This window comes from Littorina saxatilis, linkage group LG6, assembly GCF_037325665.1.
Source record: "Littorina saxatilis isolate snail1 linkage group LG6, US_GU_Lsax_2.0, whole genome shotgun sequence".
NCBI lineage: Eukaryota > Metazoa > Mollusca > Gastropoda > Littorinimorpha > Littorinidae > Littorina > Littorina saxatilis.
In genome coordinates this window covers 10397396-10411612 of record NC_090250.1, presented here as the reverse complement: position 1 = coordinate 10411612, position 14217 = coordinate 10397396, and the positions used below count along the sequence as shown (strand labels likewise).

The 14217-nt window shown below is 40.9% G+C and overlaps 1 long non-coding RNA gene across 1 annotated transcript; it reads right to left on the bottom strand.

Moving 5' to 3' along the window:
* Window positions 1-238: 238 nt before the first annotated feature.
* On the bottom strand, window positions 239-8078 carry LOC138968448 (uncharacterized). Its single transcript, XR_011456198.1, has 3 exons — window positions 7960-8078; window positions 3819-3894; window positions 239-996 (listed from the first exon to the last, which is right to left on the bottom strand). It is a non-coding gene; the product is annotated as an uncharacterized lncRNA (long non-coding RNA).
* Between the last annotated feature and the right edge of the window lie 6139 nt (window positions 8079-14217).

The following is a 14217-nucleotide window of genomic DNA, read 5'->3' as shown; positions in this document are numbered from 1 at the left end:
GGCCCTTCGTGATCGGCTGGGCGTTAAGCAAACAAACAAACAAACAAAATGTGAAGTAAGGGAGTTATGTTGGTAACAATTGAAACATGCAGCGTCATTGTTTCACATTCTGAATGCATCGTTGTGTACATTATTCTTCATTCGCGCTCTCTTCGTTTTGCCTAATTTGCAGAAACACAGACGAAAACACGCACGCGCATTCACAAAAATCCGAATAACTGGTGAGTACACAACTTGCTAAGCATTATGTATTTTATTCCAGTATTTTGACATTAAAGCTTGCAGTCGAGTGCAAACGACTCCGAGAGGCAATAAAACGTCTTCAAGGTGACAAGGACGTTAGTCTGTTATACGCCTTTTTACTGCTACTGTTCTTTTTTTCAACAGAGTAGGGCCGAGTGTTACACAGACAGTTGGTGGGCAGTTCTAAAGGCTGAAGGCCGTAGGACACTGCTTAGACATTTTTAAAACCCTTCTTGGTTGGACACTGAAAGTACAAGGGAGTAAATGAAGAAAAACTGTGTAATCCGGAAGGACAACTTCGTAATTTTTGTGTGCAGAGAATGAAAAAAAACACCTCTGGCTGCTAGCTTGCATAAAAGAAGCAACTAAGCAGTGAGACAGGAAGGGGGGGGGCACGCAAAACAGACAGACAAGCAGACAGACACCAACAACCCCGACGAATCATTCCAAGCTTCTGAGCCTCAAGAGAACTCGAGACAGTCCCGGAGACTCTCAGAGTGACGAAGAGTGAAAGCACAGCGTCGGAGATCCGTCAGATGACTGCGCCCCGCTGTAATAGGCACCGTCCCGTAGCCCCCGCCCGCCATCATCGCCGCTGGGTCCCCCATCATGGCGCGGGTCCGCCGCCAAACATAGGTCCGAGGAAAGATCTCATGGCGGCCAAAGCGTTTGGGCCGATCGGCAAAACGGGAGGCCCGGTCGTGTTCCCCGTGCCCATCAAATTCGCAATGAAGGCCACCATCCGGTTTGGTGCTGAAACCCCAAAGCAGACAGGGAGTGAGGTAAGGTAAAGGTAAAGGTGAGGTGAGGTAAGGTAAGGTAAGGTGACGTGAGGTGAGGTTAGGTAAGGTAAGGTAAAATGAGGTGAGGTGAGGTAAGGTAAGGTAAAATGAGGTCAGGTGAGGTAAGGTAAGGTAAGGTGACGTGAGGTTAGGTAAGGTAAGGTAAAGTGAGGTGAGGTGAGGTGAGGTAAGGTAAGGGGTAAGGTAAGGTAAGGTTAGGTGAGGGTCGACAGAGAGTCTGGAGTCTGGAGTCTGGATGGTTTATTGATTAGGCCTTGTGCCCATTTCAATTAGGGTCGACAGAGCGAGAGAGCGAGACAGAGAGAGAGACACAGAGAGAAAGAGAGAGAGAGACAGACAGACAGACAGACAGACACTTGCCATCGCTCATACAAGTCACAAATAAATTCCTTTCCGGGGACAATAATAATCAAGTTAATGAATAAGTCCCCAAACACCATCCCAGTATAGATAAATAAATCAACCAATCAATAAATCAATCAATACATACAAATAAATGAATAAAGAAATAAATAACATAACAAATCTCTGAATGTAAAAATCAATAAATCAATCAATTCATTAATTGATTAATTAATCAATTAGTAAATGAATCAACAAAATAAATAAATGATAAGTACAATAAATAAATAAATAAATAAATAAATAGATAATAAATAAATACATAAATAAATACAAAAGTAAATAAACAAACAAATAAATAAATAGACGAAGACAAAAAAAAAGTGAGGTCGGTTAAGTACCTTCTAAACATATCTCAATTGCTGTACACACACGCACACACACACACACACACGCACACACACACACACACGCACACACGCACGCACACACACACACACGCACGCACACACACACACACGCACACACACACACACACACAAATACACACACACGCACATACACGCACGCACGTGCACACATACATTACACACACACACACACACCAGGGGCGGATCACAACAATTTTAAGGGGGGGGGGGGGCAAATTTCTTTTAGGGACAGATCGACGACGCGAAGCCCCCCCCCCCCCCCCTCATCTCCGAAAAATAATGATAAAAACAAGGAAAATTGAGCAATCTAGTGCAACCTCAGCCGACAAATTACCCAAGTACCTTCCAAAACCGTCATTATAGAAGACTAAGGCCGGCTTTTAGGGGGGCCCGGGGGCACAAAGGACAATTTTGATAAAAACTAGGAAAATGAAACAATCTGGCGCAAACTGAGCCATCATGTTTTCTTTATTTTCAAATTTGTTTCTTTATTTAAAAAAACCAAACTTTTTGTTCTCCATTTTTGTTTTTAGGCTTGGGGGAGGGGGGGGTCCGGAAACCCAGGAAACCCCCCCCCCCCTGGATCCGCCGCTGCACACGCACACACACACACATACACACACCTTACCCCCCTCCTCTCACACACGCAACACACACACAGACGCACTGACGTAAACGTGACTAACTAAAATAGACACACCCCTCACTACCTACCCCCCCCCCCCCCCAACACACAGACACGCACGCATGACACCTGCACAGTCGCATATTATCAACATAAAGAAAATGTGCAGACATATTGGTGACATAAGATGAAGTGATGAATGTCCCACCAAGGCTTATTATTCATTCGCAGATTTCCTTTCAGTTACAGTCTTATCTATCACCCTATACAGCACATATTTACATAACCTTCTTGTAACCTTCGCTGCATCATGTTTCGAACTGTATACTCCGGAAAAAGAAAGTCGCCTACATTCCATGCTTTTTAAGCAGCATTAAACATGAATTACAAGGGTCATCCTCGACAGACGTCTCCCAAAAAGGTATAAACATTCTACTACGTTTGCAGATACAGAATATCCGCATAAAGATGAATATGCCACTGTTTGTTTGGAAGTGCTGGTTATCAAATAGAATAAAATAGAATAACATAAAACTAAATAAGACGGACGCAGTGGCCCCGTGGAAAAGACGCCGGTGTAACACGAAATGTTTACTCCACGAAAAATTTACTCCAGAGTAAAATTTTCGTACGAAATTCTTACTCCGAGTACACCTTCCGTACGAGAAAAGAACTCCCTAAGTAATTTTCTCGTGTAATGGGGGAGTACTTTTTTTCGTAAAGGGAGTAACATTTTCGTACGAAATTTTTACTCCGGAGTAAAAATCTCGTGGGAGTAATTTTCTCGTGTTACACTGGCCTCCCAAGCGGAGGGTCGTGGGTCCGAATCCCGGCCGCGCCTGGTGGGTTGCTGGTGGCGATTTTTCCGATCTTAAAGGTCAACTAATGAGCAGACCTGCTAGTGTCTTATCCCCTTCGTGTGTACACGCAAGCACAAGACCAAGTGTGCACAGAAAAGACCATGTAATCCATGCCAGACTCCGGCGTTTTATAGAAACACGAACATTCCCAGCATGCTTCCCCCGAAAGCGGCGTATGGCTGCCTAAATGGCGGGGTAAAAACTGCCATACACGTAAAAACCCACCCGAGCAAAAAAACCGGTATCGTATAATACTCTCTAGTCCTTAAAAGGCCAAGTACCTGTGGGATATGAAACACCATTTTATCGATCGTGCAAAAAACACGAATGTATGTGTGGAGTTTCAGCCCATGAACGCAGAAGAAGAAGAAGAAGAAGAAAAAATAAAATAAAATAAGATTAAAAAATATTTTTTTTTAAAACACACACAAAAACACAACATAATAATCTAAAACACAATACAAAAAAAAAGAACAAAAACATGAACAAATCAATAAACTGTTTCAAGCCTCACCCGGCTGAGCAGCTACATGCACGAAAAGGCAGGACAGGACCAGGACAGCGATCATCACAAGCTTCATCATCTTCAACTGAAAGTCAAAGCAATCCTTTTTATGGCTGGTGTAAGTAAAACAACGTTTTCTTCGAAGTCTGAAGCACGAACGGTTTCATTTAATGCTATTAATCGCTATTGCAAGTGTGTTCCATAAGGTTAGAACTGGGTTTTTTTTCATTAGAAGAATCGTTTTGTAAACCCTTTGAGACAAACTGGGGCTTTAATCAGGCTAAAAGGTCGATCTTCAACGCGCTTGCTTGTTTGGAGGAGCCGCCTTGCTGTGAAGATGTCAGTAAGTGTGTTCATGACCCAAACAGGAAGGAGTGTGCCTTGAAGCCTGCCATTATATCTGTCATTGTCGAGGGACACATTAATTAATGACATTACATTGTGTCATATTGTCCTGTTATGAAGAAAACCAGATTGTCTCAAATCACACTGGTGAAGACGGACATTCATTAAACTGACACATTAAACTGACACATTAAACACGTACATGTTAATTTACTGTGCCACAGATTAATGTACGGTTAAACATACAGATACCAAGTGTGTTATGTAGTGCTATTTTTTTTATTGATTAAAAGGGCACGCTTAAGCGTCTTCCAAAACGTAAAACAAAAACGAGAAGAAAAAAAACAAGAAAAACCAACAACACGTACATCGTTCGTCCAGTGCGGTATAACATACCAGCATGGTCGTATACTTTGGATTAATACGACGTTTTCACAACTAGTAAGTGTTTCCTCTGAACACAATCTTTGACAAGGCGAGGAATTGCTTCTTGTGTGTGTGAGTAGTTAATTAGGATTATCCTACATACGTGAGAGAGACACTCGTGAGATAATAATCGTTCAAATCACACGTGTGTATAGGACGGGCGCTGTGGCGGGGTGGTAAGACGTCGGCCTCTTAATAAGAAGGTCTAGGGTTCGAATCCCGGTCGCGACCGCCTGGTGGGTTAAGTGTGGAGATTTTTCCGATCTCCCAGGTCAACTTATGTGCAGACCTGCTAGTGGTTTATCCCCCTTCGTGTGTACACGCAAGCACAAGACCAAGTGCGCACGGAAAAGATCCTGTAATCCATGTCAGAGTTCGGTGGGTTATAGAAACACGAAAATATCCAGCATGCTTCCTCCGAAAGCGGCGTATGGCTGCCTTAATGGCGGGGTAAAAACGGTCATACACGTACAATTCCACTCGTGCAAAAAACACGAGTGTACGTGGGAGTTTCAGCCCACGAACGGAGAAGAAGAAGACGACACGTGTGTATATCATGTAAATGAGGTCATGTCAAGCAAGTCTGACAGGGACCTGTTTTTCCACTGCTTATGATGCCAAAGTCACCAAGACAAACGTCATTATAGAAATAAAAATTGTGCTCGCTAATTACCCTCGATGGATTTTTAGAACTAACACGTCACGCCACACTTTCAGGGTGACGTTTCTTTACTTTGACGTAACAGATTGCACGAGACTTTAGAAGAGATCGAGGTTCCAAAACAAGCGTCTTCAATTCAGCTGCCTCGACTGCAGGACATTATCAGTAAAATACACGTAAATACAGTATGTAGGATAAACAGAATACTACATGGCTTGCTGTTTCGTACCAGATTTACACTCGTTGATTTTTCAAATAGTGAACAGCTCGCTTTCGCTCGCAGTTCAATATTAAAAAAAACCTCTTGTAAATCTGGTACGACACAGCAAGCCATGTATGTAGTATTCTCTATATCTCAGACTAAACCGGCCTGATCCTAAAATCCATGGTGTGTAATTACTGATTACTAGCCCGTCGGGTGCCAAGAGGGAGCGTGTACGCTCGTGACCATTTTCTTCTGAGGCTTTCATGGGAACTCGCACAAATTGTGCTTAACGTGTTTAACCACAAGACGAAGACGAAAAACCCGTTTGCGCTGCACTAATAAACTCGTTTAAATTAAAACTAGTATCTTCTATTATCTAATTATCTATTACATATATACTGAAAGGCATAAATTCTGCAAATAGTGCATTGAACGATTTTGCTCTCAAACGAAAATCAGATTGAACCTGTAATTTGTAGTTGACATCTTGAGTGTCGGAGCAAATGTTTCACGCTGTCAGCGTGCGCTTTGCAGTATTGCTGATCCAGCCACAGCTCACTGTGCTAATAAAGACAATGGGCTGAACGGGAGACAATAACGTAAAAAAGATAGTGTATGGCCCTATAAAATGCAACAGGCTGTTTGGCTGTATCAGATATCGCAATCATGCCACGACTTGATGAAGGAGAGAGACAGCAAGTGATTGGGATGCTTAGAGCTGGCCAAAGCATTGAACGTGATGAACACTGAACGGTTTCCGAAATCATTGCGCTTGGACTCAGTCACCTTTTTTGAAAACTTGTCATTTCATGATGTTCTATTCAAAATCAATGAAGCGAAGGTTTATAAACACTAAAATGGCCAATAAATAAAATATTCAAACATTGAAAACATTCACCACTGAGTTGATTTTTTGTGATTTTTTAAAGTTCAGTTTGCGGAATTTATGCCTCTCGGTATATAAACATAATATGGATGTAAGTGTGTCTGTCTATCTAGTGTGTCTGTGGTCGCCATACCTCAGAGATGGCAAGACAAGACAAGACAAGACAAGACAAAATCTTTATTATCGAGGGTAATAGATAAGCAAGAATATTGCTTTTTTACATCCAGCCCTCGCCCTAATATATTATAATAATATATTATGATATAATATATTATAATAACTAAGAGGCAGGAGCAAGATAGTGTGCATGCACACTGCCTTAGAGCCGCAGATGTGCACCTGGGTTTTAGTTTCTTTTTAATTAGTAATTACATTTTTAATTTAATTGCTAGTAATTCATTGTTTTCTTTCTCAGATTATGAACCTCCCCTTTATTAAATACAGCATAATATCTAAAGCAAATTCAGTCCAATGCATAGTGTTCACCTATGGCAAGCACATAATACCAGTGACTTTAGAGACTCTCTATTGCTCATATGAGAAGAAGAAATGAAGAAGAAAATAATTAACCAGACAGTTCAGGAAATGTGAAGAAGCAAAGGGAGGTAACTATTTCTGTACTTTGTAATACATTGAAGGGAGGTAACTCCTGTCATAGATTTAAAAGAAGGCTGTTCACATGAAAACTGCTGGCTGTGTGAATAAATGTGCATGTACATGCAGTTCTCTGGTTAGGAAAACTCTCAATATATTTGTGTGCAAAGGATTTACAAGTTTCGCAAATGGCAAATGCCCCCTGCTTAAGTCCCTCCCGCGAGAACACCAAGTGCATTCCGCTAGTCTGGTCGCGAAATAATCGTCGCCCATTTGGGTTGACTGACTCGAGGGTTAGTGATCCAATGTCATTCAAACTCATTTTCCTTAAATATCAATGTTTCTTATGCATTCTGCCTAAAACCTGAATAGAAATCTAGAAAAACAGAAATGTCCGAGCAAAATGGAAACAGGTAGCCTACATCTTTTATGGACCTGCCTGCAATATTTCCTTTATATTTAGTTAAGCTTTGAGTAAATGTTTTAACATAGACGGAGAATCGAGACGAGGGTGGTGGTGGTGTGTGTGTTTGTGTGTGTGTGTGTGTGTGTGTGTATGTGTTTGTATGTGTGTGTGTGTGTGTGTGTGTGTGTGTGTGTGTGTGTGTGTTGAGCCGGGGTTGACTACTAGTATACATATTTATGAGTGTTAGTTTGCGTCTGACGTCATATAGCTCTAAGAAGGGAAATCTTGTGTTCAATCAGTACATATAGTGCACGATGAAAGACACGAATGACAGTGGTAAAGAAAGTACAAGAGGCTATGTGTCGACGGGCGATAACCGAAGCAGTTTTTTTCTCCCATTTATATTTCAATTCCACGCATTTCTTTTTTCCCTTTTCATGTGTCCAACGTCGGATGTTATTTATTTTTTATTTTTTTATTCGGCATTAAACAAATAAACAAAACCCGACTAAAACAGGTCAAATAAATACCGACACAATGTAATGGTTCTTGATGTACTGTTATCTCTATTGTTTTAATAAAAAAAAATTTTTTTACTCCACACAAATAGAAAATCTGGACACTTACCTGTTAGGTTTTGATGACAGGAACAGGTAAAAGACAGAGACAATGAGAAGATATGACCAGTAGTAGTTGACTGTTCCTTTTGTGATAGGCGGGGACTTCTGGTAGAGAGACAGACATCGCTTTGCCTTTTAAAGATCACCGCTGACGTTACGTCATCAAGCTTTGTCACGCGCGGAGTCATGACATTTTAATATTAATTGCGGCAGATATATCTAAATATTTTTTTTGCTCAGTTTATTATATCCCTGCCTTTTCTTTCGAAAGTAATAGGGCAGAATAGAGACGGGGGGGGGGGGGGGGGGGTGGGAGTGGGGGGTATGTGGGTTAAAGTTGGAGAAAGTGATAGAAGGTGACAGAATAGTTCCTTTTGAGGAAACGATTGAAGAGTACAGGCCTTGTCACATTTGCGTTATGCAGGGTGTCACACTTGCCTTACGCTTATGCATGAGCTTATAAATGTCAAAATCATAAGCTTTGGGAGTCATTCTCCAAAACTGGTTAACATAAGTGGGAATATGGACCAAATATAAAGCTTGATTAATTACACATTATCATGCTTCCATTTGAAACTTCGAGGACGTCATCGTGGATTGACGCCCGACCAAAGCTAATTGAAGCCCGACGGAGCGAAGCGTTTAATGTTTTTTTTTCTAAATAAAAAAGGAATTTTTTTACATGCTTACAAATAAACATTGGCACGTACATAATCATAATGGTGAGACATTGGCTATGTCCAAGCAATCGGGGTCTGCATTTTCGCCGGTAGCAAAGGGCGTTACGAACGTACCCTTCCAAAATGTTAACTACACCTTCTTTTTTCGTGAATGACGTCATTATTCACGACAAATTGTGAAAAAAAACCTTCACGCATCTGTATGGCTGGGTGATTAACAAAGGGACAAACGTGAAAATGTATGCTTTTATTCAGTTGAATTGATGTTAGCTTATAATGAAAACGGCCGTTACGAACGCATGATGTGTGACACAAAACACTCTCTGAGACATCAAATTCGTCCAAAGTGTGTCCTCGGTTGAATGAATGCATTTTCTGCATCTTCAAGCTGCACTTGTTGACTTGATAGCAAAAGAATTAATGATTGTATAGAAATTCATATGGTTACACTTACAGAGGTCGGAATACTAGCGTGACAACATTCCATGCGTACGTAACGCTGTTTTCAACTTCATTTTTGGGGGTCTCAAACACAAAGGACATAACAACAATTGCACAGGAATGAACCTTTATCGTTTCACAAAGTGACTTTTCAACAAATCATCCAAAATCAACCTATCGTATAAATGAACTGTAGCTTCCAATACATATATGTACCGAGCCTGTTCCCATTTTTCTGACGCCATTTTAGTTGATTTACTGACATTTTTTACACTATAATAAATATCAAAATACAAATATAATCATTCATTTTGCTGTGGGTGCTTCTTCTAACATATCTTTATCCAGATAAAAAGGGGGAAAGGTCTAACCACATTTGCTTCTGTGAAAATTTCATTTTAAATGACCGACCTAAGAATTCACCAGCTTTGGAGAATGACTCTTGGACCAGTTGAGTTCTATTTCTCTATGTAGATTTCATAACGCAGAGCAAATTAACCAATCAGGAGAGACCAGGGGCCAGTTTCACAACACAGAAACACAGACGGTCGACTGCCGCGGTTGAACCACAGGCGGAAGGTATAATATCGTTCACTGGGCCACTACTTTTATAGTCTTTATATAAAAGTAGAGGTCCAGTGAACGATACCTTCCACCTGTGGTTGAACCAGTGACATACAGAAATCCAACACAATCAGGTTTCACGAAGGAGATGCCAGTCAACTGACTGTTCGTCTTTGCACGGGCAGTGTTGCTCTCCTCTAGCACCATTGTCGGACAACCGCGTTAATCCGACAGAAAATGGGATTGTCCGTAGAAGAATACTCTCATTATGTTTGGATTCTGAAGCATAGGCCCTATGTGGTGATCGAGTTTGGCTCACGTAAGTGTAGCCTATGCGATGCTAACTTTTGTCTGTCTGTGCGTGCGTGGGTATGTATGTATGTATGTCTGTTGTAGAAACTTTAACATTTGACTGAACACCGAAATACTAATTTTACCTGGTTATTATCCAAGCAACAGCTTCAAAGTATTGAAGCAATGATCAACATTTTGTCGGCACGTATGTAGTTAAAGTGTGTATCCAAAGAAAACGGGTGGTGGTTTTTTTTTTTTTTTTGGGGGGGGGGGGGGGTAAAAACAGGTGACTGGTTTGTGTCGTGTGTGGTATGTAGACCAGGTCAGGGGTCAATGTTAGGTCAGATCGCGTGAATGATTGTGGTATAGATATCACCGAGCTGCAGTTCGCCGATTCGGAGAAGACGATTTCACATTGTTCGGTTTCGTAGCAGAAAAATAGATAAAGAAGATACCAAAGGAGATTTCCTGCAGGTTAATAATCTGCACAGCGTGTTTCCAGTGTCTGCGCGAGGAAGCGCTGTCGAAAGCGCAGTGTTGATCTGGCCAGACATACCACAGACATACATACATACGCACGCACGCACGCACGCACAGACAGACAAAAGTTAGCATCGCATAGGCTACACTTACGTGACCCAACAAGCTCAGAAAGTTAACAAGAATACAGAAAAGCGCGCTTTCCTGCTTGGCACAATACGCCACCGCGCTAATCTGGCGTGTCAATGTCACTACGTTTTGCACGTGGAAGGTGAGCGATTTCCTTCACGCGGGGATTGACCAAGCTGTCCTGTCTTGGTGAAAAAGTACAGTGCGTTCAGTTTCATTCCGTGTGTTCAACAGCTTGATTAGACCTTTTTCACTTAAATTTTGGCGCATGCGCTGTGAAGTTTATTGTCAGATCTACCGGAACTAGGGGGCAAAAGGAACAAGTCGCGTAAGGCGAAAATACAATATTTAGTCAAGTAGCTGTCGAACTCACAGAATGAAACTGAACGCAATGCCATTTTTCAGCAAGACCGTATACTCGTAGCATCGTCAGTCCACCGCTCATGGCAAAGGCAGTGAAATTGACAAGAAATTGACAAGAAGAGCGGGGTAGTAGTTGCGCTAAGAAGGATAGCACGCTTTTCTGTACCTCTCTTTGTTTTAACTTTCTGAGCGTGTTTTTAATCCAAACATATCATATCTATATGTTTTTGGAATCAGGAACCGACAAGGAATAAGATGAAAGTGTTTTTAAATTGATTTGGACAATTTAATTTTGATAATAATTTTTATATATTTAATTTTCAGATCTTGTTTTTAATCCGAATATAACATATTTATATGTTTTTGGAATCAGCAAATGATGGAAAATAAGATAAACGTAAATTTGGAACGTTTTATAAATTTTTATTTTTTTTTACAATTTTCAGATTTTTAATGACCAAAGTCATTAATTAATTTTTAAGCCACCAAGCTGAAATGCAATACCAAAGTCCGGGCTTTGTCGAAGATTACAATTTGGTTGAAAAATGAGGGCGTGACAGTGCCGCCTCAACTTTCACGAAAAGCCGGATATGACGTCATCAAAGACATTTATAAAAAAAATGAAAAAAACTTTCGGGGATTTTATACCCAGGAACTCTCATGTCAAATTTCATAAAGATCGGTCCAGTAGTTTAGTCTGAATCGCTCTACACACACACACACACACGCACACACACACGCACGCACATACACCACGACCCTCGTTTCGATTCCCCCTCGATGTTAAAATATTTAGTCAAAACTTGACTAAATATAAAAATCGACAACGAGGCTTGGTGCAAAGTCAAGTGCGGAGACGACGAGGCAAACTGTTGTGTTTGCAACTGCAAGTGCAACAGTGGAATGAAGAAAGAGAATTACGGTGGACAGAATTTGTCATTGTATGGCTTTCTGGGCCCGTATGCTTATGGGGGAAGTTCGCGACAACTCCCGAAGTTTTGAGTGACATCGGAAGTACTTGCCTCACTTTCGTATGCATGGGCCGGAAAAAGGGTTTACCTCGAAGCAAAGCGAGGAAGTAACTCAGGGTATTTTGCGACTACTTCTAAAGTTTTGAGTGACATCGGAAGTACATCCTCACTTTCGCATGCATGGGACGAAAAAAGAGTTTACTTTGGAAGCTAACGAGGAAGTAAATGAGGGTAAATGTACTACAGCCAGACCCAGTAGTAAACACGCTACTTCCACAGTTTCTCAGTGCAAAAAGGCAGGGCTTTTCTTCAGTTTTTCATGTCAAACCGAGCTGACGCTCCCAAAGAGAGAAAATAGAGATAACATATTTATATGTTTTTGGAATCAGGGAATGATCAAGAATAAGATGAACGTAAATTTGGATCGTTTTATAAATGTTTTTTTTTTTTTACAATTTTCCGATTTTTAATGACCAAAGTCATTAATTAATTTTTAAGCCACCAAGCTGAAATGCAATACCAAAGTCCGCCCTTCGTCGAAGATTGCTTGGCCAAAATTTCAATCAATTTGATTGAAAAATGAGGGTGTGACAGTGCCGCCTCAACTTTTACAAAAAGCCGGATATGACGTCATCAAAGGTATTTATCGAAAAAAATCAAAAAAAATCCGGGGATATCATACCCAGGAACTCTCATGTCAAATTTCATAAAGATCGGTCAAGTAGTTTGGTCTGAATCGCTCTACACAGACAGACAGACAGACAGACAGACAGACAGACAGACAGACAGACAGACAGACAGACAGACAGACACACATACACCACAACCCTCGTCTCGATTCCCCCCTCTACGTTAAAACATTTAGTCAAAACTTGACTAAATGTAAAAACAACCAAACGCAAATGTACTACTACTTCTACGACTCGTTTGAATGTAAAACAGAAATGTAACACTATCTGTGACAATGACGGTTCTACGACTCGTTTGAATGACGGTATAGATCCACAACTACGAAAATTTGTGTCAGACTTTTTTGAACAGGAAAATATGCCTCTGTTCAACAGTAACCAAAACATGGAAGATGTTTCTGAAACTTTACAGAAATGTAACACTAGCCTATCTGTGACAATGTTGCTTTTGAATTGAACCCACATCAGCTTAAATCTGTGTCAGACTGTTTTGTTGAACAGGAGAGAATGTTCCTGTTCAACAGTGCCCAAATCACTGAATCTGACGTTTTTGAATCTTTTCTGTCATCTAACCCAATTGCTCATGACTTCATCGATCTTGAACATGCCTACTTTTCAAAGAAAGACAGACAAAAGCGAAATCTGCATGTTAGCCATCTGCCTGAAATGGTCAATGCACTTTTGTAAAATTGTCACAGCTGTTATGCACTTTTGTGAAATGGTCAGTGCTGTTGTGCACTTATGCAAAACTTGGTGCTGTGCTGTTAACATTTGAACAAAATGCATTTTGTTCAAATGTTTAGTGCAACTTGCTACTATATAATCGCTGTATGCGCTTTGTGGTAATATTGCACTGTTGTGAAAAGTTTGCGCTAAATGTTGGCACTATGCATCATTGTTTGGAGCACCCTCCTGTAGATGCACCATGCTGAAAAATGTACTTATGTGAAATGTTTCGTGTAAATTATTGTCACAATAATGTTTTGTGCGCCCCCATGTAGGGGAGAGTTACTGATTGCGTACCTGTTATCCATATCGTACCACCCCCATTCCCGCGAAATGACGAATGCCTGAAGCCCCTGCTGAAGTGTGGGGAGAGCCCCGTAGGAAAGAAGCATTCTTCCGGTGTCAACATGGCAGCTAGCGAGAAAACCACCAGCAAGAACGAAAAATTCACTTTTTTCGCATATTGATGTTATTTTCGTAGTGACAAATTTGTGTGACTATGCAAAGACTACATCACTGAGCAAATTAACTTGACTATACATTAATACCTTGTTGAGTGTAGGCTGCATTTGGATCAAAACATTGGCATTTGCTTTAAGCTACATGTGGAAGGCTAGATCTACTTATTGTCCAGCCTACCGAAGTCACGCATATCGTACCAGCCAGAGTCTTGATATAGTACCGGTGGTACGATAACAATGACTTCTGGTACGATATGCAGGATGACACAACCTCCTATTAATTGCCAAATGATCCATTTAGGAGTACTTATTAAGAAGTCTGAAGCCTGAAGTTGTTTAAGAAAAATGCTTTCCCCCTCGAACTGGACATCAGAGGACATGAAAAAATGTCTGGCAGCCATTGCAAACGGAATGGGCTTCAGCGCTGCTTCAAGAGTTATTGATATTGTACCACAAGGTCACTAATA